This window comes from Haliotis rubra, unplaced genomic scaffold (genome assembly GCF_003918875.1).
Source record: "Haliotis rubra isolate DU_JTF1 unplaced genomic scaffold, ASM391887v1 Scf407, whole genome shotgun sequence".
Lineage (NCBI taxonomy): Eukaryota > Metazoa > Mollusca > Gastropoda > Lepetellida > Haliotidae > Haliotis > Haliotis rubra.
The window spans coordinates 805,320-824,158 of NW_025767088.1; the positions used below are offsets into that span (position 1 = coordinate 805,320).

General features: G+C 40.8%; 1 pseudogene; it reads left to right on the plus strand.

The window, feature by feature from the left end:
* Positions 1-226: 226 nt before the first annotated feature.
* Positions 227-12,241, plus strand: LOC124287865 (annotated as a pseudogene).
* Positions 12,242-18,839: the final 6,598 nt, after the last annotated feature.

Genomic DNA, 18,839 nt, shown 5'->3' on the forward strand with positions numbered 1-18,839 from the left:
CTGGAATATTGCTGAGTGCAGTAAACAACAAAACAACAAAAACACAATGAAGCAACGCACAACGCTCACAGTAGTCCCGCGGTTGCCATACTCATTACACAGTACATTGGTAGTAGCACTGTTGAGGAGTTTGCACAAGTCACATGATCAAACATTGTCACATGATCACAAGTGAACTGCACCGAAAGACTGATCTAGCTGAATGTAGGCGTTCGACACATCTGGATCTTGAACAGTTTCGTGACAGCCATGCATCTTGCAGAGTTCTTGTTATTATGTGCATGTTGCACTGTTTTGTCAGCGAAGTCAAATCGCCCGAACATTATTTTCATCCTCGCTGACGATTACGGATTTCATGATATCGGGTATCACAAGTCGGAGATAAAAACACCAAATCTTGACAAGTTAGCAGCAGCTGGGGTGAAGCTGGAAAACTACTATGTCCAGCCTATCTGCACCCCGACACGGTCCCAGTTCATGTCAGGGAGGTACCAGGTGAGTCAGTCATACCCTTACTGGTTATAAAGTGTGCAGACGATAACCCAGGAACATGTGTGGGGTGGGAGGTAGGGGTCACCAATAATTTTGTACACATGTACGGTGTGTGTGTGTGTGTGTGTGTGTGTGTGCGTGCGTGCGTGCGTGCGTGCGCAATTTTGTACATAACAATATTAAAAAACATTTGCTGATAAATTAGGTGCGCCCTGAATTGAGTTTTGTATACAGGTAGGGTGTGTCACTTACTTTGTACATAAAATTTAGAGGGGTCATTCATATTGTGCATGCTTCTCCCAAAATATCACACACACACACACACACACACACACACACACACACACACACACACACACACACACACACACACACACACACACACACACACACACACACACACACACACACACGCACACACACACGCACACACACACGCACACACACACGCACACACACACACACACACACACTTGTTGTTTGAATCAGAACTGAGTGACTGACTAACTGCATGAAGACGTTCAGACACGAATGTCTGTACATGGATTGTTTTCATTGTCTGAACAGAATTATCAGCTGGATGTTACAAACATGCTTGTTTCCAATTAATTAGCTTCCATAATTTCACTGTACAACTCACTTCAGGGGAAGTACAGTGGATTTAATCTACCTGATTTCTTGATTATTGTGTTCATATGAAATACTGAAGAGGATAAAAGGAAACGAAAAAAGGATTGGTACTTGATATGTTTGATCAGGGTGACTATATAACGTGTTGTAGAGAGTAGCCCTGGTTTGATGAAGGTATCAAGGTTGTGATTTGGACCTTAAAAGGTTGCAGTGTTTCAGGAAATATTTTCAGGCCAGTAAGATTGTTTTAATAACATTGTAATTTGGGGTTCAAATCCTATTTCAGGTGTATTACAGTTTCTTTATGTTTTGTTGGTAAAACACTGTGCTGTTTCTTTCTTATTTAACGCCGCATGCACTGAACAAAGTCTGGACCAGACAATCCAGTGATCAACGTCATGAACATTGATCTACACAACTGGGATATGCAGTCGTGTCAACCAAGTGTTAGTGAGCCTGACCATCTGTTTTGTCTGTTTTCAGATTCACACTGGTTTACAACATGGCATCATCTGGGGCTCTCAACCCAATGGCCTCCCCTGGATAGCCCACAGTAGCAGACAAGATCAAACAGGCCGGCTACTCCACCCACGCTGTCGGCAAATGGCATCTGAGTTTCTACAAGGATGACTACCTGCCTACCAATCGGGGATTTGATTCATACTATGGTGAGGAAAGATGTCAACTGTTTGTTTGTTGTTAAATGTGGCGCTCAGCAATATTTCAGCTGTATCGTGTAAGTGTGGAAATAGTCGAGGTGTGGACCAGACAAACCGGTGATTGACATCATGAGCATCAACACAATATGAATGTGATGGCCTGTTAACCAAGCCAACCACCCAATCAAGGTCAAAGCCACCAATACTTTTGCTGTGCCAGTCCTCTCCTATTCCTTTGGAGTAGTTGATTGGACAAAACAATGACATCCAGAGTCTTGACCGTCTGACCAGAAGGATCATGTCTGATAACAGAGCCCACCACCCTCGTTCCTCTCTTAACCGTTTATACATGCCAATCAATTCTGGAGGTCGGGGTTTGATTAATGTGGAGGCTCTTCATGACAGAATTTTATTGTGTACTTTTGCACATATTTATTTATCGGATGATCCTCTGGTGATGCATGTGAAGACTCATGATGAAAGCAAGGAATTCCACAGCTATTTTAAGCGTGCCAAGGTTGTTGGACAGAATCTGAAATTTGAGGTTGATTTTGTTGATGGCGATGTACTGCTGGACGGTACAGCGATGGGAGTAAACCAGGTGAAGTCCTTTACCAAGTCTGCCCAGAGTCGGTCTTTTGTGGAGAAGCTTTCTGAGAAGCCATTGCATCGTGTGTACATGCAGTGTGTTGAACAGAATAGCAATCCCACCGACTCCTTCGCCTGGATGAAGTCGGCTGGTCTTAAATGTGAAACTGAGGGCTTCCTTTTGCTGCTCAGGACCAGTCACTTCCCACTCGTAATCGCCTAAATGTGATTCTTAAAGAGAATATTAACATGAAATGTCGACTTTGCAATGAATTTACAGAGACTGCCCAACACCTTGTCAGTGGATGCCCTTCCTTGGCACAAACAGCATATCTTAAACGACATGATGGCATGGCTCGTTGCTTTTACTACCGTCTCCGACATGCCTGTGGCTTTGACTCCGAGGTCCATCCATGGTACGACCCTGAACATGTCCAGGGCGTCATGGAAAATGATGCTTTCAAACTTCTGTGGAATAGGCCCATATACAGCCTCAGAAGAATTCCAGCTAACAAACCTGATCTTGTCCTTTTTGATAAAGCCAATGAATTTATTTATATCATTGAATTTTCTGTCCCTTTTGACACCAATGTGATTGGCAAGATTAAAGGAAAAGCATGATAAATATGCGGACCTCGCCTTTGAAATGTCTCGCTTGCATCCCAAGTACACTGTCGTCAGGCTCCCCATTGTTCTCGGTGCCCTTGGTTTGGTACCTCCTGATCTCTTGGCGCAGATCAGGAGAGTGCCTGGGTTCTCCACCGGGAGCACAGCCCTTCTGACACTCTGGGTAATGCAGAAGGCTGCAGTGTTGGGGAGCCTTCATATTCTCCGGAAAGTTCTTGGTGGGTTCGACTAGGCAGCGTTTCCTGGGAGAAGTCCCATTCGCTGTCTGGGCTGCGTGTAGAGGGGGCAAGGGCCCTGAGCTGATGATGAGCCTTACCAGCCTGACTGTGCCAGGATCACCCGAACCCTCTCTGCTGCATACTATCTTTAATCTGTAAAACCTAATATTAATAATAGTGGAAAATAAAACCTCTCGCCTGTCAGGCGCTCAAAGTTCAAATTCAGACTACCATCGTATCATACCAGGTACCCATTTTATGCTGGTTGAACAGATGCAAATTTTGAACAAACTCACTTGCCGAAGGTGAGACCACATATTTCACATGTTCTTCGTTGTGGGGCAGGACAGAAGTCCTTGAAACTCCCAGGAGTCGAGCTGCCAAATACGGTCACCCATCCATGGACTCTCCGTGCTCAGCGTTGCTTAACTTCAACTGATCTCTGACCTGAGCTCTATGCACAGGACCACATCTTGTAACTAATGCAACAGTCTCTGTGTGGTGACATTGTCCGCCAGTTTAGATATGACAAACTCTGCTCTCTGAACACTGGCCATAGTTGTGCCAGGAAATTTTATAGTAAAGTTTTAAAGTGAAATAAAATTGTGAAGCTAAGATACCTAACTTCCTACTTCTCCGCACTACTATCCACTTACTGTTTGTAGACATTAGTTTTATACATGAAAGTATGTTTACACAATAATAAGTTAATTGTTGCTTAGAAGGATCATCACCCACATAACTTTTTACGCGATGAACAGATTATCGTGATTCTAGGATAAACATATACTACTCAATGCAGTCATGAAACCAAATATAGTCACTAGTTGGGCCAGTCCATTAGGGCATATGGTACCTAATAAGGATGTGTATTTCTACCGTAGTCAAGTTGGGATGTAGTCATACTGGGGCGTGGTCATAATGGGACAGAACCATTTATAGAAAGAAACATGGAAAACAATTGACTCATTTTGTAGTGCAATGTCGTGTCACGGGTTCAGGTCTTGAGATGTCCCAAGGAAAATGAATGATGAGACGGGGAGCGTCGCTTACGATATAAACCAGTTTATTGCCAGTGAAATACGAAGATTACAACATGAGAAAGATGTTGCACGTCCAACTTGGTCGGATGGTGACATGAAAATGTCACACGTCACAGGCATGGAACGCACGTGATTTGGCGGGTAGCCAAATACTGGTGGCACGTACAACTCTCTACGTATAGGTAGTGGAGAAGCAGCCTTTTGGTGAAATAAAAGGGAAATAGAAGGGTGTCGGCGACAGTCGTATGACTTCAACAAGTGTGGTCATCTTCAAGATTTGGATTTCCAATCCTCAAAAGATCACATAGGTGTTAATATCCCTGACCCTCCTCATTGACTGTATCAGACATTTAATTTGATGTTACGTTCTATTCTTCATGGATGGTATGTTCTAATACATCAGGATTTTGTATTGGAGGATCTCATAATGTCCCAAACATGCTCTGTGGGATTGAGATCTGGACTTCTGGTGGTCCAAGGTAGAGTCGCTGCCGCCTCTTGACGTGAGAAATCACCAAGGACATGCGTACGATGTTGCAGAGCAAGTGTCATCCTCGAAGACTGTTTAGAGGATGGCCATCAAATGTGGTACAACAGCCATAAAACATAAATGATATAATGGATATTATATGAGTGCCCATGTCATACTATGTTTACGACACGGGTGCCTAAATGGTGGTATTTCGAGCGAGAGCGAGCGTCATAAACATAGTATGATATGGTCATGAATATAATGTTCTAAATAAACCCATATCTACTTTCAAACAGGTTGGCTACCCGCCGTCGCCGCATGTAGCACGCAACGTCATAGAAGAAATGTGACGTCATAGCACTGTTCATGATGTTACATCACCATGACAAAGTGATATGTTTCCCTAGGACATCGTATTGAAAATATGAACCCCGATATTTTCGCCCTCGTAGGTATTAAATTGTTATAGCTCATGTTTTAACTTTTATATTGTAATCAATATTGCAATGTTGAAATGGGTTTTTAGAAATTGCTTTCAAGTGTGACTTTGTGTATATAATGGACTTGTACACATGTGTGACTTGGTCTTGTCGCTATGTAGCTGAAATAGGCTTGTAGCTTGTGCTTTGACACTTTGACAGTGGTATTTTTTCTTTTCGGCTCATCATGCATGTTTTGTTTTATCTTCGCAGCCATTTTTCCTGTACCTGGCTTATCAGTCTACGCACTCACCTCTGCAGGTCCCAGGGAAATATTTGAATCCGTACATCCACATAAAGGACTTGCACAGGCGCACTTTTGCCGGTAATATGGTCACTGTTAAACCTGACATATTCAGTAGGTAGTCCAGTGTATGGCCTGTTTCTTCTCACACAGAGTGACATGGGTTCTAATCTGTTTTTACCAATATGTCTGCTATATCATGACTTGTAATTGTCTAACTTTCCTTGATCGGCAGTATGCTTCACCATTAGGAAAAGATTTGGTCTGACAAAATATTGAACAGTTTGCTGTTTTGTAGCCCTGTGTAACCAGTGTTTGTTGAACAAACGTATCTTTTGGTTTATGTCTAACTAAATATACAGTTTACGTTGTTCTCTTTCTCAGTACTTCTGGTCGAACTGGTCGATAGTTACTGCTTTATTTGAAGACGAGAAGCTCTGTCCTCGTGCAGTATGTTTTGATTGTTTTGTATTACAATCAGCAATGACACCTCAGTCAGATGTTTTAACAATTGTATCTTATTATGGAATATATGGTGATCCTCTTAAACCGTGACAGTAGACAAGTTTAGCATCCCTGTAAACATATGATTTGTGATGAGTAGAGACCCCAACTGCAAGATAAACCTTCTGTGTTTTAGATTGTTAGGTTGTCTATCTGTAGATTAAATGCCATTTAGAAGCTCCATATTTAGTTCTGTTTCTCATCTCTTGACTTGAGGAACTTGACTGAACTTGCACTTGAATACCTAGGTCCACCAAATAAGACAAGGTGACCAATGTTCATCATAGGCGGATCCAGAGGGGGGTGCAGGGGTGCGCACCCCCCTTTTGTACTGGAAGTTTATTAAATGACCATTGAAACTCTGGTGAAAATGAAGTGTGCACCCTCCCTTTTCCCAATAGTGCGCACACGCACGCACGCACACACACACACACACACACACACACACACACACACACTTTCTCAAAAGCTGTATCCGCCCCTGTTCATATAAATTGATCAAAGCTGAAACACAGTTCTGTTTGCAGCTAGGGCCTCTCAGATCGTTTGCTTTGAAATGTAAGAGGAATATGTGTTCATAATTTTGAAGCAGCCACAGTTTGATGACATCAAGCCCCCAAACCATGACTAAACACGTGTAACATAGTTTACAGGTGTTAGATGTTGGGAATTGTTCAAATGGTAGTGGTGTGAAACCAGGTTTTGGAACATTGCTCGAATATAGTGTAAACATATTTTATTCAAAATAAATTGAACTAGGATTGGTAAACAAGCCGTAATGGCTTATTTGCTCGAATATTGCTAAAAGCGCCGTAAAACATGACTCAAATGTTGTGTGTGTTCATGTATCAGTGTTGTGTGGACAAGTAATGCAAAGAGAGACACAAATTTTGACCTTAGTTCATACATCCGTTTTGCACCGGTGCATGTTTTGTAACATTTCGCCCTGCATCAAAGGATTGTTACTTGTGAATTTCAAAAATATTCAGGAATGTTGCTATTAAAACTTTAGTGGTAGCACCCGGTGTTTTAAATTATAGCAAACACCCGGTGTCGCTATTTATGTAGATTCATAAACACGTGTTCATGATTCAATCGGGGAAAGGGTTTTGTTGCATTTATTGTTTTAAAAAAGATGCCCCAAGGGTGCACAAGTTTTGGTGATTTCTCAATGCTTCATAGTCAACAATATGAGGAGTATCTAACAATAGGACATCCAAGTTTATTTATTTCCACGTGGTCCACCATTCCCATGCCCATATTCAACAATATTACTTGATTTACATAACTTCAAGGCATGACTGCATGTATGGATGAGGGGATCGGAAACATCACTGCAGCTCTCAGTGCTACTGGCCAGCTTGAGAATACTCTCATTGTCTTTTCCACAGGTAAGTAATGTTTTATTTGAGTCAAATCCCCCCACAGTTATGACTGTCAGACCAAAGTGGATAAAAGATATTTGGTTATGTTTTATCGCCACACTCTGTCCCAGATAGCATTCAGACGTTTGCCCAACGTTGGCAATGGTTTTGCCAGCATTGCCAACGTTGGGCCAACGTCCGAATGCTATCTGGGGCAATATTCCAGCTATATGACGGCAGTCTGTATATAATCGATTCTGGACCAGACAGTCCAGTGATTGACATTGAGAGCATCAATCTACGCAATTGGGTTACGATGACATGTGTCAACCATGTCAGAAAGCCTGACCACCCAGTCTTGTTAGGAGCCACTCGCGACAAGCATGGGTTGCTGCAGATCGATTCTTATCCGGATCTTCATGGTTTTGGATAAAATATTTTTTTATTGAAACTCTCATTTACAAGAGAGTTAGGACTGCATGGTGTCAGCCTCTGAGTAGGTCTAGGTATATCTGTCTCCACTCATATAATCTTCTCTGCTATTTTGACTGAGGCACCAGTGGAATCTGTTTTTGCAGATAATTGAGGTTGGTTATTCTCTGGCATTGACGTTTTAAATTTTGAGTGTATTGTTTAAACCACAGCCTAGCTTAGATTGTATGTAAGGTTTGTAAGATTAGCTGTAAAAAGGTCTACATGTTTACAGGCTATATGTTAGCTTGATTGTAGTATTTGTTTGTTGTTTAATGCCGCACACAGCAATATTCCAGCTCTATCACGTAGGTCTGTAAATAATTGAGTCTGGACCAGACAATCTAGTAATCAACATCATGAACATCAATCATCACAGTTGGGTGTCAACCAACCACCTGATCCTGTTACTCGCCTCTTATGACAAGCATAGGTTGCTGAAAACCAGTTCTAACCTAAATCTTCAGAGGTCTATTTTAGCTTGAAAACTGGAAGTATTTTATCTCAGGATGTGGTAGGGTTTTGTAATCATTCATAAGCTGCCTAACAAAGTACTTGTTTTTCAGACAATGGTGGTCTGATCTACGCAGGGGGAAACAACTGGCCACTGAGGGGGTGGAAGGCGTCGTTATGGGAAGGGGGATTCCATGGTGTGGGCTTTGTGTATGGTGATATGCTGAAGAACAAAGGAACTGTCAATAATCAACTGATCCATGTCTCTGATTGGTTCCCAACATTGGTGGGTGTGGCTGGCGGGAACACCAATGGAACAAAGCCTCTGGATGGATTTGACCAATGGAAGACCATCAGGTATGCTAGTATTTATGCAGAGTTTGAAAATTATGTGAAATACACCTAATGTCGGAAAGCACACATAAAATATCCATATCATAATCATCCTCAATATCAGTTGAGTATATGATGAAAATAATGCATAGAGGAAGCCTGTTTCCCACACCCACGAGAATAAATTAAATAGGAGACCTATTCAAGTTTAAAATCATTTGGCAAGTCTAAATTGCCTCAGAGCTCCTGAAATTAAGGACTGATCGGGGCGCCATTTTGATTTGCTTCGTAGTACAAATATTTCTTATAACATATGTTATATTAGGGATTACACTTTCTTAGTAAAGTACAGATTCTAGTACTTTTTGGGTTGAGTCCCATCCGGGATTCTCCGGAGTGGAAGCCGCGGTGGTTGAGTGGTCTAGGCGTCTGACTTTTTGTGCTGGCGATTAGGTGCCTCACTCTGAGAGTGTGGGTTCGAATCCCGGCTGGGAATCAACCCAAAAAGTACTAGAATCTGTACTTTACTAAGAAAGTGTAATCCCTAATATAGCATATGTTACATTTGACCACTTTCTAAAATGGCATTGTGTATTTCAAATATTTCTTAGTTCTCATATTGACATTCACTCAAAAGGCAAATAGTTCTTTGAATTTTGAGAAGTGTTGAGAATTTGTTTTGTTTTCAAATGATTTCAATTTATATTTCTGTGTTGAATTTTGACATATAATATGTCAGTATATATTTACTGCCTTTGGAGTATGCATTTGAAACCTTTTGCTGAGAATTGGAACAAGGAGGTCTCAAATCTCTAGTAGCATATGTCACAATGACAGCAATGTTTACTTTCTTACACAACAAGGGAAAGTCTTACATTAATTTGCCATTGTTCCAGTGAAGGTGGAGCCAGTCCGAGGAAAGAGATCCTACACAACATTGACATCTTGACACATCCCAAGGGAGCTAAGCTTTTTAACAACACCTTCGACACGCGGATCAGAGCAGCTATACGCGTTGGAGACTGGAAGCTCATCACAGGAAATCCAGGTTTGTGGACTCTCACTGCTTAATACTGTAGGGTGGTAGGGTAGCTTAGTGGTTAAGGTGTTTGCTCGTCACGCCGAACACCCGGGTTCGATTCCCCATATGGGCACAATGTGTGAAGCGCATTTCTGCTGTCTCCTGCTGTGATATTACTGGAATATTGCTAAAAGGCACGTAAAACTAAACTCACTCACTCAGTTATGCTGTAGCTGGTGAGAGGTGTCAGACTAGGAATACACAATGCCATTTAGAAAGTGGTCAGGTGTAACATATATTTTATTTGGTATTACAGTTTCTCAGTAAAGTACAGATTTTAGTACTTGTTTTGTTTGACACTTGTCATCAGCATCATTTGTATTCACTTATTAACGCCGCCAACGGTGGTACTTGAGCATACATACATACATACATACATACATACATACATACATACATACATACATACATACATACATACATACATACATACATACATACATACATACATACATACATACATACATACATACATACATACATACACACATACACACATACACACATACATACACACACACATATATATATATATATATATATATATTAACATATGATTCACACAAGACACAAGATGGCCATTACATGTATATTAGTCGATTATTGATATAGAGTATATAAGAACTGTAGATACATACATGATTATAATATATTAAACGAAAAGTGTTGATGGACATAATCAGCAACATTTTTAAGATAACGTTTATAAATTTGGATAAGTTTTTCAGTTGTCTAAGATTTTCAGTTGTCAAAGGGGTACACATGATTTTAATCAAGGTGCTGTAGTAAATTAATGTTCTTTGTGCGGTAGGACACGTTTTATTACAATACTGATTAATGAACATATTGTTTTGAGCAGTGCCACCATTTTATTTACTTTGGGAAGTAATATGAAGCAAGGAATCTGATTGGCCAAGAGGGATATAGAAGGCACATAAGTTATAATAGCCACTGGTAGGGCTATGATTGCGGTGTGAAGTTCCAGGCTAGTTTAACAAGGATGGAAACTGGACGTATGTAGACAGTTACCTCCCTTACCTCGGGAAGACAATCTGTTTGATTGGCATTTAGAAGTTGGTGACTAATAAGAAAGTAAGAAAGTTTATGGATAACAACTTCTTTATTATATATGATGCGACGTTTCGGTATGGATTCTTATACCGTTGTCAAGCAAGAGTGAAGTACTACAGCACAGAACAGACTTATATACATGAACAGGGATTAAGTAATATTCAGTCCTACATGTTGTTATTACTTAATCCCTGTTCATGTATATAAGTCTGTTCTGTGTAGTACTTCACTCTTTGCTTGACAACGGTATAAAATCCATACCGAAACGTCGCATCATATATAATAAAGAAGTTGTAATCCATAAACTTTCTTACTTTCTCGGGAAGACAGTTCCATCGCTTTTAAAGCTGATGAAATAAAAGATTACGTATGACTTCTGTGATGAAATGTACCTGTACCTGATAATAACTAACAAAGCTTCACTATAAGCATTTATATTAGTCTCAACAAGTAGCATCAATGTATGCCAGTAGAGTGATCTCCCTTGGCTCCTGTGTAATGGCTACCATGCTCGTGGTTCTGAATAAAGGAACTTTTATACAGAAGTCCTTGTTTCACTACATGTCTTATTACAACTTCCATGTCTTTGCTCACACAGTCTTCCTCCATCCTCAGGAAACGGCAGCTGGATTCCGCCGCCACATCTCAGTAAGGAGACGGTTGTGGACAAAGATGAGAAGGCGAAGAACCTTTGGCTATTTGACATCGCAAAGGACCCAAATGAACACAATGACTTGTCAGCATCACAACCAGGCATTGTTAAGAAGCTTCTGGACCGACTAGAGTACTACCAGAAAACAGCAGTACCCCCCATGTACCCAGATCCTGACCCCAAGTGTGACCCCAAACTACATGGAGGAGTGTGGGGGCCGTGGGAGTAAACAGAACTAACTCTACAGCAGAGAAGGTGGTTTAGGTTGTCTCTGATTTGGGTTAACATCCCGGAATAAACTATAATATTGGTTAACTGACAAGACAACCTTAATTAACGCTGAAAGCCCCTTTGTGACTTGATAAGTCTTGGAAATATTGTTGGAATTAGCTTTGAAGATCAGATCTTTAGACGAAGCCTGCAGTTATTTTGGAAGATAAGTCAACTTTATTTGCCTGATATATTGAATGTAACTGGGATCTTTTTTCATCTGGCTGCTCAGTGCAACGTCTTTTGATTGGTAGATCAATCCTTTAGAATGTAGCTTGGGTCATCTTTAGTTGATTGCTCATTTCTAAGGAATGTAGCTTGGGTCACCTTTAGTTGATTGCTCATTTCTAAGGAATGTAGCTTGGGTCACCTTTAGTTGATTGCTCTTTTCTAAGGAATGTAGCTTGGGTCATCTTTCGTTGATTGCTCTTTTCTAAGGAATGTAGCTTGGGTCACCTTTAGTTGATTGCTCATTTCTAAGGAATGTAGCTTGGGTCACCTTTAGTTGATTGCTCATTTCTAAGGAATGTAGCTTGGGTCACCTTTAGTTGATTGTTCATTTCTAAGGAATGTAGCTTGGGTCACCTTTAGTTGATTGCTCTTAATCATCTTTCGTTCATTTCTAAGGAATGTAGCTTGGGTCACCTTTAGTTGATTGCTCATTTCTAAAGAATGTAGCTTGGGTCATCTTTAGTTGATTGCTCATTTCTAAGGAATGTAGCTTGGGTCATCTTTAGTTGATTGCTCATTTCTAAGGAATGCTTGGGTCATCTTTAGTTGATTGCTCATTTCTAAGGAATGTAGCTTGGGTCATCTTTAGTTGATTGCTCATTTCTAAGGAATGTAGCTTGGGTCACCTTTAGTTGATTGCTCATTTCTAAGGAATGTAGCTTGGGTCACCTTTAGTTGATTGCTCATTTCTATGGAATGTAGCTTGGGTCACCTTTAGTTGATTGCTCATTCCTATGGAATGTAGCTTGGGTAATGTTTCGTTGATTCCTTTGGAATATAGCTTGAGTCATCTTTCGTTGATCACACAATCCTTTGGATAGTAGCTTGGGTCATCTTTGGTTTGTGGGTCAATCTTTTAGAATTCGTATAGAAATTTGAAGATTCTTCAGATATTACTGCCACAGTTGGTAAATATTATTTAATGGATATATTAGCTGCTTCTCAGTTGTTTGATATGAGGGTAGTTTATGAGATATTTATTGCTTATAATTTGATGTTGGGAGCAAGGGTGTCATCAATTATATACACTTATATAGACATACCTTTTAAATTATTTTAATGCTCACATACGTATGCTTATATCATGGTATATTATAGATTTTTAACGAAAGGGGAGCACATATGCATGTTTCAGGTGATTTGTATTTTTATATCTAGCTTGTCAGTATTCTCATTCATGGTCTCAGAATATCATCATGGTGATAATATAGGGTGTTAAGTGGTATTCAGTATTCTTGAAGAAATTACACTTAACCATTTACTTAATTCACTTAAATAATTGATCCAGATATTATTAATATGTTATGTCATGTCAAGATGTTATGTCACAAGCTTCCATGACAGACTATTATGATATTGTCACATAGTTACTGATGCTTGGCCAAATGTAATTGATTGGCAGCATGCATGTAAATGTAACATGTCAAAGAGATTAAGAGAATCATCTGTTGTGGGATAGTCTCTGTCAAGTTAATTGATTAAAAATCCATCAAGTCTTCTTTCTGGTGATAGCACAAATTAGATATTCAGCAGCTGTTAAAATATATCTAGATTATTTATTACTAGTATTGATGTAGACAATGCTGTAGACATATTTCACTTAATTCTCCCTAGTCAATAGATGGGATTGTTGAAGCCAGTCAAGCAGTAATGCTTGTTTGATGAACCTACATGAGTTTATGATATATTGTATTGGAAATGGATTGTTACCATAAAAACAGTTTGTTTTTAGAGAACCATCTGTTGTTGGATAGTCTCAGTGAGTAAGTGAGTGTTGTTTTACGCGGCTTTTAGCACTATTCCAGCAATATCACGGTGGGGGGCACCAGAAATGGACTTCACACATTGTGCCCATGTGGGTAAAACCTGGGTCTTGGTGTGACAAGTGAAAGCTTTAACCAAATAGGCTACCCCACGATGAAGATAGTCTCAGACATGTTATTGATTCAATACGTCATCAAGTCTTCTGTCAGGTGAAAGCATAATTAGGTTATAGGGAATCAATATTATTATGTGGATAGTGGTGTATTCATGTTTCAGTAACGGGAATGCTCTCTAGTCCATTGTGTAGTGTAACCAGATGCCATGTTGACGCAATATTTCATACAAAAACACACTTAACTTATAATGCATGCAGAAAGTGTTTATGGATTATATTATGCTGTATTTTTGGGTTATACCTTTATACCAAGCATGACCAATATGTATTTTTGATATATTTGAAATTGTACCTAAAGCATGTGTTTTGTTACATTGATTGATAATAATTGCAGTTCTTCAACAAGGGCTCTAGTCAAATAAGAGTTGTCTTCCTCTCACTCTCTCTTGTGGGTGTTCATTTATTTTACCTCTGAGTTATCTCCCTTTGTACATCGCTGGGGTGTTCCTCTTTTGCCAGTCGGGCAAGTTGCTTATTGAACAATACAGCATGACTTGTATCTATTTTTGATATATTTGAAATTGTATATGAAAGTACATCAACAGGAATGGCAAGATGTATATCTACCTGTTTATAAATTGTTTTTAAGCAGTGCTGTGATGTGCCTTACTTAGATTTAAGTGCTGACACTTAGTTACTTTATTGTATTTACAGCGCCAAAACGATCTAATCTTGAGTATTTTACCGCAACATGTACAACCACTAAATATGACATGTTCGACGTATTGGCAATAAATATGACTAAACCTATGTGTTGTTCATGTCAATTTACAGGACAAGCGTGACATTTGCTGACCCCACAATAGATTGTTATCCCCCGCCGCGCGTTTAGCGCGAAGACGGGGATATAGTATTTGGCTCCTCCGTACGTACGTGCGTACGTACGAATTGGAATATCTTAAGAACCTTTGACTAAATTCTTTTCTTATTTGGTACTAAGGTTCATCACAGTTTGAGAAAGATCCCAGTCAGGTTTCATTTCAAGGCTACAAGGGGACTTTCATGTTTTACCTTTGTCCGCAAGATACCTCATTCATTCACGGATTTTCTTCATATTTGACGTCATCTAGGAAAGGCGCAGGGCCCTGTCGATTTTGGTGACCTTCACGTAATTTTCAAGGTCACGACGACACTTTGAACATTTCAGCATGTGAACCTGCATGTTAAACTTGTCAGCGAGATACCTCAAGAACCATTCACTGGATTTAATTCATAGACTTCAAGACTTCTCTTGAATGTTTTTTATAAGCAATTTCTTTATTACTATTTTTGCATATTTCATACACCATGACATTCATGTCAAAGTCAAAGTGAGTCTTGAAAATACTTGTGTGTTTGTTAGTGACAATGGTTGTTTTGTTCTGCATTTATCAGTTGTAATTCTAGGACGTTTGTTGTTAAACACCGCAATAGTCCAGCTATATGGTGGAGGTCTGTAGTTGAGTCTATAGTTGAGTCCGGGCCAGACAATCGAGTGATCAACATCATGGGCATCAATCTAGAAGTTATTGAGCTGCGTGTGGAAGACCACGCCAACACCTATCTTGGAGGACAAGCTCCAGAATCCCCAGATTTAAGACAAACTTCGGGCCGAGTATAAATCTCGCTTACAGGAAATCCGGAGCTCAGAGCTAAATGCTCGAAACAAGGTCAAAGCCACCAATACTTTTGCTGTGGCAGTCCTTTTGTATTCCTTTGGAGTAGTTGATTGGACAAAACAAGACATCCAGAGTCTTGACCGCCTGACCAGTAGGATCATGTCTGATAACAGAGCCCACCATCCGCGTTCCTCTCTCAATCGTTTATATATGCCAATCAATTCTGGAAGTCGGGATTTAATGTGGAGGCTCTTCATGATAGAATTTTAGTGTGTACTTTTGCACATATATATTTATCGGATGATCATCTGATGATGCATGTCAAGACCCATGATGAAAGCAAGGTTTCCACAGCTATTTTAAGCGTCCCAAGGTTGTTGGACAGAATCTGAAATTTGATGTTGATGGCGATGTACTGCTGAACGGTACAGCGATGGGAGTAAACCAGGTGAAGTCCTTCACCAAGTCTGCCCAGAGTCGGTCATTTGTTGAGATTCTACTGCATCGTGTGCACATGCATGCAGTGTGTGGAACAGAATAGGAATCCCACCGACTCCTTCGCCTGGATGAAGTCGGCTGAGTCTTAAATGTGAAACTGATCAAGACCAGGACCAGTCACTTCCCACTCGCAATCGCCTAAATGTGATTCTTAAAGAAAACATCAACATGAAATGTCGACTTTGCAATGAATTTTCAGAGACTGTCCAACACATTGTCAGTGGATGCCCTTCTTTGGCACAAACAGCATATCTTAAAAGACATGATGGTACGGCTGCTACAGTCTCCGCCATGCCTGTGGCTTTGACTCCGAGGTCCATCCATGGTACGACACTGAACATGTCCAGGGTGTCATGGAAAATGATGCTTTCACACTTAGGAATAGGTCCATATTCCAGCCAACAAACCTGTTCTTGTCCTTTTTGATAAAGGATCAATTTATTTATCTTTTTTGAATTTTCTGTTCCTATTGACAGCAACGTGATTGACAAGATTCAGGAAAAGCATGCTAAATATGCGGACCTCGCCTTTGAAATGTCTCGCTTGTATCCCAAGTACACTGTCGTCAGGCTCCCTTTGTTCTCGCTGTCCTTGGTTTGGTACCTCCTGATGGCTTCGCGCAGATCAGGAGAGTTCCCGGGTTCTCAACCGGGAGCACAGCCCTTCTGACACTCTGGGTAATGCAAGTTTGAACAAACTCACTTGCCTAAGGTGAGACTACATGTATCGCAAACATCACGGCGAGGGACACCAGTAATGGGCTTCACATATTGTAACCATGTGGGGAATCGAACCCGGCCTTTAGCGTGACGAGCTTAAAGTCCAGTCATCAGGAAGTTTCACATTATTCAGTTCGCTTAACAAATAATTGTTTCAAATGTTTAACATGTCGCGAAAACCCATTACAGTGTAACATAGGCAAACAATGTATGGTGCACAATGTTTACACATTATTTCTTGCAACAGTCTCGAGGTCATGTATAGAGCATGTCAGCATTCGATAAGTAAATAAAGATCTGTATAGAAATGTAGGTATGCGAGTTGGAAATGATACAATGTTGATAATCATGATATAACTGCCTCGCGACAGTGTTATCAATCAAGCGATATGCTGAGTCAGTGAGCGTACATCTATGTGTCCGTCAATGATATAATTTGCATGTAATGTGCAAGTGTCAATATAGAGGCGGTCAGATGACAAGGGTTAAATAACCAGGCTTGCATCACACTACCAATCTGGCCGATATGGCATATCAATTCACTTTTAATATCATGTTTGGATGTCAGCCCGGGGAAATCGGAATTGTGTGTCCCACTTCATAGCCTGTTTGATGACACCTTTCAAACAAGGTGAAAATACATTTACTTGCAAAACAATGCGGCAAACCCTTTCATATTTCATAAACCATGAATGGGTAAAGGGGTTTGCTAAATCAATCATCAAAACACATCCCAACTACCCACGATTGTCTCAAAAAGCACTATTAACTGTATAAGACACCAAAAACGTTTAATGATTTTACCAGTATATGTTACAGTGGCACGAAGGAGACTACCAGAAGCAAGAAGAATGCATTGGAATGGACGACACCGGGATGCCACGCAGGCTCTTGGGCGACAGCTTGACATTCACCACACCGTCATAAGTCGACTTGTTAAATAATACCGTCAAACCAAGAAGGATAAGAACTGACCAAGACCAGGTCAACCCCGAAGGACGTCTCAAGTTGAGGATCGGGATTTAACAAGCCTTGTGAGACGTCAGCCTTTAACTACAAATGGCGTCCTGAAGCACCTATGGCTCCCCAACAGACGTCTGTGGATAGGACTGTAAGAAACTGCGTAAAGACACGTGCGTAAAGACACATGAGGGCAAGAAGGTTGATCAAGCGTCAACCTTGACCAATCTTCACAACAGAGCTCATTTGGAGTGGTGTTTGCCCTAACGTCATTGGAATTCGACGTCATGGAGGAAGGTGCATTGGTGGGATGAGAGCCACTTTTCATTGCACGTCACAGACTGGCGCCAGCGAGTCTGGAGGACCAAGAACAGTGCCTATGAGCCTAAGAACATCAAAGCATCAGTTCCTTACGGTGGTGGATCTGTCATGGTCTGGGGTTGTGGCTCCCATGATGGTAAACTGGACTTGGTAACTCGTGGAAATCTCAATGGCGACCACGACATCCAGGACATGCTGGATCCCGTTCTTGTGCCACATTTTGTTAACCACCCATCAACCACTCGCCCTGTATTCATGGATGACAACGCCGACCACATCGTTCCCGACTTGTGACAGTTTTTTCCAACAACGCTGTAACCAAACTTCCGTCGCCTGCTATGAGCCCGGATCGGAACGCATTTGAGACTGTTTGGGCCATTCTTGGACGCCGAGTGCAAGCACTGGATCCGCCTGTACAAGATCTGGCATGTTTGGAAGCAGCTCTGCGCCGGGAGTGACAGCAGCTGCCTCTGGAGCGAATCTGGAGACTCACGACAAGCATGAGGAGGAGGCTCAAAGCAGTCATCCGTGCATAAGGTGGATATGCACTCTATTCACATTTTTCATGTGATTTGTTGTCTGAAGATGACAGAGAACATTTTCAGACCGAGAGACACTCACCTCTCCCATTTTGGAACTCTGCAGCCCCATAGTTGTACAGGGATGCATTTTGTTGACAAAACAGCGCTGACGTTTTCATGTCAGTTTGAAACTTAAAATATTGCCAATTTTCACGATTTTGTTGTTATTGTTTAGTCCAAAATGTCAACTTACAGGAAACAATGGCGTTTAAGATTTCCAGTATACATACTAATGGTAATGTTGCTCAATTTCATGGTAATATGAAAAAATCGGGGTGTGCTTAATTAAGTTCCATGTGTATTTGTTTCAGCAGTATTACACCTGCACGATGCTTTTTTGA